General features: G+C 40.6%; 1 pseudogene; it reads left to right on the top strand.

Annotated features, from left to right (window-relative positions):
* Positions 1 to 12,217, top strand: part of LOC137535075 (uncharacterized) — a 65,188-nt pseudogene that overhangs the window by 18,795 nt on the left and 34,176 nt on the right.

Below are 12,217 nucleotides of genomic sequence, written 5' to 3'. Positions count from 1 at the left end.
CAAACTAAATTAGAGACAGTTACATAAAAATAATCTAGCTACTCCAGGCTATTGCACAGTTACTAATAACCAACAAATGTATTGCAAATTTTGTGCAAATTTATTAGATAAAATATCTTACCCCCCATACACAGTGCACATAAATACATGAATGATATATTGGTATATAACAATATATGAAACAACAACATATAAATAAAGTGGAGTACTAAACATTTAGGATAGGTTCACAGTAGGACTATGCACTGTGAAAGACACATAGGGCCTGATTCACAATGCGGTGCACACTTTTTCGCTAACTTTTGCGCGCACAATTTGCCATGATTCGCGCGATCGCTGACTTTTGCGCACGCAATTTGCCGCGATTCGCGCGCATCGCTGCAAATTGCGCGCGCAAAAGTCCGCGAAAAAGTTTGCACCGCTTTGTGAATCAGGCCCATAGAATTCTTATTGCACTGCAGTAAGCTGCGTTATAAGACTTTATAATGCAGCTCCGCAATGCCTCATTGTGAACCTAGTCTAATGGATCTCATAAGGCTCAATCATGTTTCATTTTACAGTCTATCTGTGGCATGATTCCCCAGCGGCTGATGAGATGGTTCACATCCTCATCATTACATAATCCCCATTATGATTTGGTAAAGATTTTTGTGATCTTCAATATTACAATATTGGCACTAAAAGTTTCTCTGCAGCCCTTGTCAAAGCTTCTACATAATCCAGCATTCTAATCTTCAGCCACTGCTATATTCTGATGGGACTGACTTTCCATCAATGACTTTAAGGTGTTGTCCATGCAGTGGCAGCCACTTATCTCTTGGGCCATCAGCTGTTCTTTTTGACAAGCCTGCTATCATTGTGGTTATTATTGTAATTTCTGTAAGCATGATCTACTTTCATTTTCAGGGTAAGTTGAAAAAGTTTACAGCTGTTAATAAGTTGTCCATGCTAATCTTGTCCAAAAGCTGGCGTTTTCGCAGAGGCTGGAAGTAATTCAAGTATTAATATTCAAATTTTTACTCCATCATTATTTAAATTTAAACGATTTACACTATAAAATTTTACGATTTCTTACAGCATGGTAATATTCATTAGCTAATTAGCCTGTTTACTTCTAAAAGTGTTGGATAATAATCGTGTCATTATAAACCTTTTAGTATTACTCCAGGGATATTTTTCTAATGAATCACTTAATGGACAGGAAATAAAAGTCAACCAAAACTGCCTAGTTTAATGCTGGCCAACTGACTGCTTGAGTCATTATTTCCTATATAGAAGCTGTAAAATTATACATAGCCTAATAATCCTTGAAGGATTGAAACACCAACGTCTGGGTCATTTTCGGCTGAAATCTATAAAGATCATTAGCATGCAAAAATGACTTTGTCGTGTTGCAGGTTTGGTGATATAAATAACCATGATATGAGTATAAAGGAAAATCATTTGCTATGCAAAGTCTATAATCTCAATAAAAGGAAGATACTGAGTTGAATTTTCCAATGCATCAAAGGTTAAATGACCATAAGCAATCATAAGTGAGTAGCTGCAGATATAAGAATGACAAGAATGGGAACAGTTCTGGGCCAAATAGTAATTTCCCTGAATATTACTAACAGTCTGAGAAGAAACTGGCTCCTCATTTTTGTAATTTGTCCAAAGAGATGTTAGAAATTAATGATTTTTCAGGACTTACTATTGAAGCTATTATAATTCCTATACCAAAGCAAAGGAGGGATAGCCCAATAGCCTTAAAGCGGGAGTGTCACCATAAAAATCAATTTTCAACAGCAACTGGTCTGAGTGTATTAAGTGATAAAGATGCTAATCCTGCATTCAAAACTTTTTAAACTGTTTCTGCTGTTATGATTTGGAGTTATCACATAGTTAAGGAGCACTGGCCCTTTAGTAGTCAGTGCCAAACAGTTGCATGCTGGGGGTTCTTTTTAGCTATAATATATTACTCCTCTTCCCTTTATTTCCCTGCTTAGCTTCTTATCTGAAACACGATCCCCTGCTCACTTGTGTTAACAAGCAAGGCTGAGGTGACTCAGCGATTGGAGGAGAAAAGAAAAAGTAAAGGGCAGAAATGACATCAAGGATTTAGCCTAAACTGTGGGCAAAAGACATGGCCCCCACCAGGAACAGAATTATCTTCATTTACTATATAAAATTCACTGAAATCAAAACGTGGACAGTACAATACATGTGGTATGTAAGTAGATCAAGTATTTATCTACTTATATATATGTGTTTTTCCCCCTTGGCATAGTATGGCTAATCCTACTGCTTTAACACATGTTGATATGAAGATATTCTTAAAAATTCTGGGTATGCAAATGGAAAAACACCTTGGTCTTTATTTAATTTTTTCAAGAGTGTTCTCAACTTTTCATCTTTTCTACAAAATACATTTTTAGCACTTAGCAATTAAAAAAGTACTTGAAAGTGGCTAAAAAAAAATGAATACCAAACTTATTTTAGAGTATGTTCTTGCTTGCTGGGAGCTACAGGGTCCTTTCACATGTTACGTCACGGTACTCTCCCTTGCTGCTACACCCCCCCCATCCCCCCCAAAGCCACAAGGGTCCATATGAAATTCACTTTTTCTCCTAAGTTTTCTCCTAGGTGATTATTTTTAATTTACCCTTTAACTGGTTCAGCACCGCAGTGCCGAAAATCTCATGCATCCGAGCAACGTTCACCTCCCATTCATTTGCCTATAACTTTATTGCTACTTATCACAATGAATTGATCTATATCTTGTTTTTTCCGCCACTAATTAGGCTTTCTTTGGGTAGTACATTTTGCTAAGATTTCTTTCTTTCTAAATCCATTTTAACACAAAGATTATTTCTCAGTTTTTGGCCATTATAGTTTGAAATTAATATACGCTACTGTAATTAAAACTCATGTATTTTATTTGCCCATCTGTCCCGGTTATTACACCATTTAAACAATGTCCCTATCACAATTTATGGTGCCGATATTTTATTTAGAAATAAAGGTGCAAGCTATTTATAAGCTTATAATTTTAAATAATATAATAACATACTCTCTTGACATGCATATTTAAAAAGTTCAGATCCTTGGGTAACTATTTATGTTGTTTTTGTTTTTTTTTATTGTATTTTTTTTTATTTATTCTTTTATAAAAAATGTATGTGGATAATTTTTGGTGTGGGGGGGAAACTGCTTATTTTAAATGTAAAATAATATAATTCTTTAATTAAAAATGTATGTGGGTGCAGTTTACTATTTGGCCACAAGATGGCCACAGTGAAAAAAGTCCTGGATGCGAACGATCTCGCACCCAGGAACTAAAAATCAGCGGAGAAGTTTCCTGAGGGCAGAAATACCGCGCTCTCTAGATAGAAAGCGTCGGTATTTCTGCGGGGAAGTTAGACCGGTGAATGGGAATTATATTCCCATTCACTGATCGGGGGGCTAGCTGCGCACCACGCAGGGAAAGCAGCAGTGCCTATCTGGACGAGAAAGCTCGTCCAGATAGGCCGAACCGGTTAAAATGACTTTTCATCATTTTGCAAATGAAAAAACACCAAAAGTTGAAGAAGAAAGAACTATCAAAATTATTTTGTGTATTTGCTGGGGGTTTAAAAGGCATTTTATTGACAAGGAGAAAAAGTGAATTGAATAAGGGCCTATGGCAGTGTTTCTCAAACCTGTCCTTGTGACTCCCCAATGGTGCATGTTTTGCAGGCAACTTCACCTATGCACAGGTGGAGGAATTTGTGTCTCAACTACATGTAATCCACCTAGCTGAGACACTAATTACCCCACCTGTGCATAGCCGAGGTTCACTAATTCACCATTATGCTCCCTGCACACTGCAAATCCATTTGGCGATTCCGATTCCATTTCCAATTTTTCCTGAATGCAATCAACAGAAAAAAAGAGGAAAAAAGCAGCATGCAGTAACGATTAAAAATCGGAATTGGATGTAAAAAACGATTAAAAATCGGAATCGCATGCAGTGTGCAGGGAGCCTCAGGGAGTCAAGAGGACAGGTTTACAAAACACTGGGCAATGGCAAATAGTTAATTTTTTGCTTAATTTTTTTTACAGGATATGTTTTCATACCTTAGCTGTAAAATCAGCAAGCAAGAAAATGCTCAAAATAAATGATTTCCTGATAGAAACCTCAGGAGAAAAGTTTAGGTAAATAGGTTAGGTAAATAGGTCCAGAATAGTGATTTTGCAACAACCAATTTTGTACTTATTCGTAGGAAGAAAAAAAAGAGGGTATTTTGATAACATTCGATGCTGACAAAGCTTGTAGGAGACTCTCCAGGTGCTTTCTTTTAGAATTTGTGTAGAATTTTGGCTTTGAGAAAGCAGTTATGAAAAAAGAATTCAATTGTCAATCATCTTGTATTAAAGGTAACAGTCAACACACTAGATCCTTCAGTATTAATAATGAAGTAAGGAAGGGGTGTCCTTTTGCCCTAGTGTATACTAATTTATGTTTGAAAAGCTTAATCCAAAAGGTTCAGAATAGTACAGATATGAAGAAATTAAAAACAAAATAAAACAGAAATTAAACTGTTAGCACATGCAGACAAAGTTCTTTGTTTTTTAACTTAAATGGACTCCGAGCACCTCTCATAGGCATGCCTTTAAAACTCCGACCAGTACTGCAAAGTACTTAAAGATGCATACCTTTCTGTAGCTTGCGCTCTTCTCTTTCATTTGATGCCTGAATCGCTGTTCTACACCAAATAGTTTTCATTCGAGTTCAATTTAAAAATCGCAGCTGCCATCTTGGCTATGTTATAACTTCCAGGTCACCCCTGTCTTCTCTGTTAGATAAGTGCAACACTGAATGAAGCAGGAAGAGGAAGTGACACGCATGGCTATTGCAAGAGGCTCCTCCAGACGGGTCATAGTATGACTTTGTTGGAAGTCGTCTGGCTTAAAGGCATACCCATGAGAGGTGCTCGGAGTCCCTTCAACCTAAAGTGTAAGTTAGGACAGCAACACATACAACAGAATGAATCAAATCAGCAGATGCTCATATTTAACAGTCAATGCAGATAAATACAAAAGTTTCGATTTTAGATGCAAATTAGAGACTAAGGGCTTGATTCACAAAGCCGTGATAACTCTTGTCACGGTCGCGCTAGCGTTAATGGTTTTCGCGCGCAAACACAAATTTGCGTGTGAAATCGTTGCCGTTTTCACACGAAAACACAAATTTACGTTTGCGCGTGAAAAACGTTACACGCGTTATAGCGTGTGCAAAACGCTAGCGCGACCGTGATAAGAGTTATCACGGCTTTGTGAATTAAGCCCTACGGCTCCTTATTCAATTCCCCTTTATCTCCTAAGTTTTCTCATAGGAAATAATCTTTTATCTTCTGTTAAATGTTTTTTTTTTCAATATTTTCTAATTGAGAAAGTATAAAAAAAAAGACGATACTTTTCCGTTAGCCGGGCGCATCCACTAGGTGGCGATAAAACTCCACCAGAATTGCATCTTTCCCTACTATCCATGGCGGCCTGGAGGGGGAATAATAATTAACGCCACCTAGTGGATGCGCCCGGCTAACGGAAAAGTACCAAACAGACTAAATAGTACAATACTGTCATAATTATTTTGGGTATTTTCTTGCTTACTGTTGGTTTAAAAGGCATGTTATTGATGAGGTTTGAAGATATCACCTAGGAGAAATCGCAGGAGAAAAGGTGATTTGCATATGGGCCCAAGGCCTTTATAAAATTCCCCTTTTCTCCTGGGGGAACTTTTCATACCACACCCACAGGCAGCACTGAGTTGCTCTCTTTGGAATAGATCAGGGGCCTGATTCACAAAGCGGTGCAAACTTTTTCGCGGACTTTTGCGAGCGTAATTTGCCGCGATCGCACGAATCGCGGCAAATTGTGCGCGCAAAAGTCCGCGAAAAAGTTTGCACCGCTTTGTGAATCAGGCCCCAGCTGTTCATTTTGTGATGAATCAGCTGCTGTCGGTACCTTACACTACACTTTTTTTGCAGGGGAAATGCAGAGCAGCCATTGGTAGACAGCCTAATATTACCTAAGTAGCAAAAAAAAAAAAAAAAAAAAAAAACAAGAACAATATATTCTGCAAAAAAGGGACTCGGTTGTATTTTAGTTTTATGTTCTGTTCTCACTACAGTTTATCCAAACACATCACACATGGGACACATGGAGAACACATTTGGTTTCAGCCAGTTTGCTAAAAGGCAATCGGTAGCAGACTCCAAAAGCTGCAGACAAGACAGTCTGCAATTGGAAAAAGCACAGCATAAGCCAAACGTAACTCTGAGGGCTGGAACCCACAGGAGCGCTTTTGGCAGCGTTTTGGCAGCACTGCGATACGCTAGCAGTTTGCCAAAACGCTGGGCTAATGTTGATGGATGGGGCAACTTCCACAGGAGCGTTTGCATTTCCCAGAAACGCAAACGCAGGACCTGCAGCATTTTGGGAGCGTTAGCGCTTCAATGTAAAGTATTGAAACGCTAGCAGAAACGCTCAGCAAAACCTAAACTGAGCGGTTTTGCTAGCGTTTTGCGGTTCAGCACACTGTAACAAAATTAAAAATAATTCACAGGACCAATCAGGATAAAAACGCAAAACGGTACGCACCCGCTGGGCAAAAAAATACAATGTTGCAAAACACGATGAAAAACGCGCATGAATCCGCTTGCAAACCGCTCAGACAAAACGCTAGCGGTTGCGTTTTGCGTTTGCTGATTTCAGTGGGTTCCAGGCCTGAATGCATTTTAAATGCAGGTTTAGGGCATGTACACACTGGCTGCATTGCGCTGCATTTTTAAAAATAATGAAAATTGAGATGTACTGTACACAGTGGAATCGCAGTGGGCATTTGAAAAAACGCATACAAAAACACAAAGCGATGTGATTGCATAGTGTTTTTTTCAACGTCAAGTCCCAGGAGACCCTGCAACTTCCTGTTGAAGGACTTTTAGCAATCATCAATCACAAGTGCAAATGCATTGAAAAATGCAATCAAAAACCCCAACGCATCGCGAAAATGCAAGCATGCAATTTTAAAATCATACCGAATACGATTTTAAAATCGCACTATGATTGCACTTGGCGATTTTTTTATGTGTACAGGTCCTAACACTGCTCCATAACATCTCAAACCCTGTGCTTAAAGGGACACTTAAGTCTCTGTAAAAAAATGAGTTTTACTCACCCGGGGCTTCCAGCAGCCCCCTGCAGCTGTATCGTGCCCACACAGACTCCATCAGATGCTCCTGGCCCCACCAGCAGCCACTTCCGGTTTCGGCGACAGGAGCCGACAGGCCTCCAATGCGAGTGATTATTCACGTTTCCGGCCACAATAGTGCCCTCTATGCTGCTATACTATATAGCATATAGCAGCATAGAGGTTGCTATTGTGGCCGGGAACGTGAATAATCACTCGCGTTCCCAGCCTGTCGGCTCCTGTCGCCGAAACCAGAAGTGGCTGCCGGCGGGGCCAAGAGCATCTGATGGTGGCACGATACAGCTGCAGGGGGCTGCTGGAAGCCCCAGGTGAGTAAAACTTTTTTTTACAGAGACTTAAGTGTCCCTTTAAGATGTGTTCACTGTACTACAGAAATGTAGCTGGAATGACAAAAGAAGAAGTATAAGGCCTGAAACACACCAGAGGAGTTTTTCTGAGCGTTTTGAGTTTTTAAATCTGCTGCTAATGTTATCCTGTGTCTGTGCACACTGGAGCAATGAGGTTTTGTAAAAAAACCCATAGCATTACATTGGGAAGAGGTTTTGAAACCCAATGTAATGTTATGGGATTTTTTACAAAACCTCATTGCTCCAGTGTGCACAGACACATAGGATAACATCAGCAGCAGATTTAAAAACTCAAAACGCTCAGAAAAACTCCTCTGGTGTGTTTCAGGCCTAAGAGCCTTTTATATGCTGCACTTCCTATTCTTAAAATAGCACCATATGCGATTTTAAAAATCGCATTGTGTTTGCATTTGCGCTTGGCGATTTTCAGTGTTTACAGGCCCTAACACTGCTCCATAACCACTCAAACCCAGTATTTAAGATTTGTTCACTGTACTACAGAAAAGTAGCTGGAATGACAAAAGACCTAGTACAAGAGCTTTTTATCTGCTGCACTGCCTATTTTTTAAAACGTATTGATGCTCCAATTATCATATAATCACAACTGCTTCTGTGTATGCATCCACTGCATGAAAATATGTAACTGGAATACAAATCCTGCAATCCAATATTTGCACCTGTTACAGCAACTGTATTACAAGTAACCTTTTTTCTTTAGCTGCACTATATACTTGAAACTTCCTCGAAATGAGAACCATATTTATGAAAAATTAGCTCCTTGTGGAAATCATGATGGTAACGTAAAGCATGCTAATAATCATTACAGTCTGCTTGATGTTTCGTTTGCCTGCTGTTCTTCATTATGTATATCTGTCTCCCAGACATAGGAGAGAAAGAAGTGTCTGCTTTGAACGTGAGAGAAAAGTCAGTAGAGTGGAATCAGCTGCATCTTCCATTCATTCCAGTTCCTGTATTTCCTCCAGTCTGGTAGGAAAAGGCAAACAGTTATATAAAAAGATTATCCATCTGCAACATTCCTCTAAAAATCCTGTTAATGTATTTAGGGGGAAATTATGTTTTTACAGTGATTTCTTATTAAAGGCAAAGCTGTTATTCTTATGCTTGTTTTTTGTCTCTGAGAATTACTGTAGAAATTCACATTACTTCATATTCTGATTTAAAAAAACAACTGCATCTTATGAGTATTGCCTGTGTACAGGGGTGTAGCTAGAAATGACTGGGCCCCATAGCAAAAATATTTTATCCCCCCCCCCCCAACGACCTTCCAACCCCATGGACCTCGAACCTCCCACCCAAACATTCCTCCAGGACCCTCCACCCCAACATTCCCACACCCCTCTAAGTACAGTATAAGTAGCCAGGTCTATAGGTCTATAGGTGTCCCCAGTTTAGGTAGTAGTCAGGGGCGTAACTAGAAATCACTGGGCCCCCTTGTGGCAACAGCAATTTAAACTAAATACTGTACAAACGTTTTAACTCATACATGAACATTATGGAAAATCCAAGTTGAAAATAAAATGTGAAGATAAACAATTTTATCCATCCTACTCCTAAAAAATATATTCATTTTTTTAGAACCTCCCACTTTTATTTTCTGTTTTAAAAAGCTAAAAAAGTAGGTTTAATGCTATTGTCTCATATGATGATGATTCAGCTTTTCTCATAGTCTCGCAGTTGGCAATCATGTGACCCCAAACAAGTCAAATTCAGCAATCATGAGGCCCCCAACATGATAAATTCAGCAATCGTGAGGCCCCCAACAAGACAAATTCAGCAATCATGAGGCCCCCAACAAATCATTAGGCCCCCAACAAGACAAATTCAGCAATCATGAGGCCCCTATCAAGACAAATTCAGCAATCATGAGGCCCCCAACATGACAAATTCAGCAATTGTGAGGCCCCCAACAAGGCAAATTCAGCAATCATCAGGCTCCCTACAAATCATAAGGCCCCCAACAAGACAAATTCAGCAATCATGAGGCCCCCAACAAGACAAATTCAGCAGTCATGAGGCACATAAATAGACAGCATTTCACATAAATAGGCAGAATGCCCCCTTAATATTATTATTATTATTGATTTATAAAGCGCCAACATATTCCGTGGCGCTGTACAAAGTAAGAAACAAACATGGGGTACATAATACAGACAATGGTGTACACTAATATACAAGATACATAATTAGTGACAAAATACAAAAAATAATACAGCATACAGAGTACAAAATACAGAAGTGGTAATGACATTGATAAAAGTAACACGATGAATAAAATGTATAATGATTTCCAAGACACAAAAGGGGGAGAGAGCCCTGCCCTTGCGAGCTTACAATCTAAAGGGAATGGGGGGAAACAAGAGGAGGGGTAGTATACGATAAAATATATAAAGGCAGTGTGTTTTAGGATACCTAGTAGGAGTTTGGTCTTAGGACAAAGGGAAGTGGCCTAGGGTAGCGCATATGCTTGTCGGAACAAATGAGTTTTTAGAGAGCGTTTAAAAGTAACAAAGGTTGGCGAGTGATGGATGGGTTGTGGGAGGGGATTCCAGAGAAAGGGTGAAGCGCGTGCAAAATCTTGTAAGAGGGAATGTGAGGAGGTGATTCTAGAGGAGGACAACAGAAGAACGTGTGCAGATCTGAGATTGCGATTGGGTTTGTATCTGGAAATGAGTGATGATATGTACCGGGAAGAGAGATTGTGGAGAGCTTTGTAGATTAGGGTTAGGAGTTTGAACTGGATCCTCTGGTTAATTGGCAGCCAGTGAAGAGCTTGACAGAGAGGGTCAGCTGAGGAAGATCGAGAAGAAAGATAAATGAGACGAGCAGCTGAGTTCAGTACCGACTGGAGCGGGGCAAGTTTGTTAGGAGGTAGTCCGCAAAGTAGTACATTGCAATAGTCCAGACAAGAAATTATAAGAGCATGTAGAGAGAGAAGAGTCGAATATTACCCCCAAGCACCGTGCTTTGGGAACTGAAGTGATGGGAGTGTTATTAACATTTATAGTTACTTCAGGCAGAGAGGTTACTTCTTACCTGGCTTCTGAATTCTCCTGTACTGGCTGCTGTGCCTGGCAATACTGTTTTTGGCTGGATTGGGGATGATGTGTGGTCCAACACTCGCCATCAAAACAGCTCTATCCTAAAGCAACACCCATCAGGATTGGGAATTCAGACATAAACAGCTCCAACCTTGTGCGCAGCCTTGGAGTACTAATCGATGGGGAATTGAGTTTCAGAAACCAAATTTCATCTGTAGTTAAATCTTCTTTCTTTCATCTGAAGAACATTGCAAAGATTAAACATCTGATTCCCCCAGAGGATCTTCCAACCCTAGTCCACGCCTTCATCACATCACGGCTGGACTACTGCAATGCCCTTTATGCTGGCCTCCCTAAAAAGGACCTGCGTCGCCTACAATTAGTGCAGAATGCTGCTGCCAGATTGCTAACAAACCAGCCTCGCTACTGTCACGTTACACCGATCCTTCGCTCACTGCACTGGCTACCAGTAGAATGGAGAATACTCTTCAAGATTGGACTGCTGACATTCAAATCCCTGCACAATCTGGGCCCTGGATACATGAAGGACCTGCTGAAGCTGCACCACACCTCTCACAACCTCAGATCAGCAAGTTCTATAAACTTGGTCACTCCCAGAGTGCACCTCAAAAAATCTGGAGATAGAGCCTTCTGTCATGCTGCCCCTACTCTTTGGAACTCCCTGCCACACCCAGTAAAGACAGCACCATCCCTGGAGCTATTCAAATCCAGACTGAAAAGCCACCTGTTTAGCCTGGCATTTCCAGACTTATAAAATTCTTCCTCTGTACCACAATGGTCGGAGCCATGCTTATGCGCTTTGAGTCCCATGGGAGAAAAGCGCTTTACAAATGTTATTTGTTGAAAGGCCTAGCAGTGATGCTGTGCGGGGATGGTCGTAGTCATCCAACTTCACTACGCTGGAACTACGCATAGTTTTACGCAATTACGCTTCGCCAAACTACGGCGTCGAAAATCAAATATTCGCTTCGTAGGCATTTCGTAGAATACGCGTTAAAATACTCAATTACGCGTAGTGCGAAGCGTAGTGTATGCGGATGCTTATGCCTGTATGCAGAAAATTTTACGCATTAATTCCTCTTTAGATGCTTATCCCGGGAACTCTTCTATGCGTACATTCCCCTTTCCAATGCGTAAATTTGTAAGCATACAATCGTATGCGGAAAAATAGACGCGAGTAATGCATACGTAGTTCACTACGCAATACACATGTTAACTACGCAAAGTAAGCGTAAGCTACGCGTAGCGGTACTTCGCTACGCGTAAATTTGTAAGCGTAGTTCTGCAACTTCACCTACGAACTAGGATGCGTAGATGCAAACTACGATGCGTAAATTCGCACTGGCGTAGTTTCTGCTCATCCCTGATGCTGTGGCCTTGCTGGTGGTGATGCTGTGGCCGGGTTGGCTGGCGGTAATGCTGTGGCCGATGCTGTGGCTGGGTTGGCGGTGATGCTGTGGCTGGGTTGACTGGCGGTGATGCTGTGGCCGGGCTGGCTGGCGGTGATGCTGGGCTGTGCTTGGCTGGTTGAAGTAAATGCTGGCCTGACTGGTGGT

This window comes from Hyperolius riggenbachi, chromosome 1, assembly GCF_040937935.1.
Source record: "Hyperolius riggenbachi isolate aHypRig1 chromosome 1, aHypRig1.pri, whole genome shotgun sequence".
In the NCBI taxonomy this organism is placed as follows: Eukaryota; Metazoa; Chordata; class Amphibia; order Anura; family Hyperoliidae; genus Hyperolius; species Hyperolius riggenbachi.
Note: the sequence above shows the minus strand (reverse complement) of the source record. Positions and strands in the feature narration are given on the sequence as shown.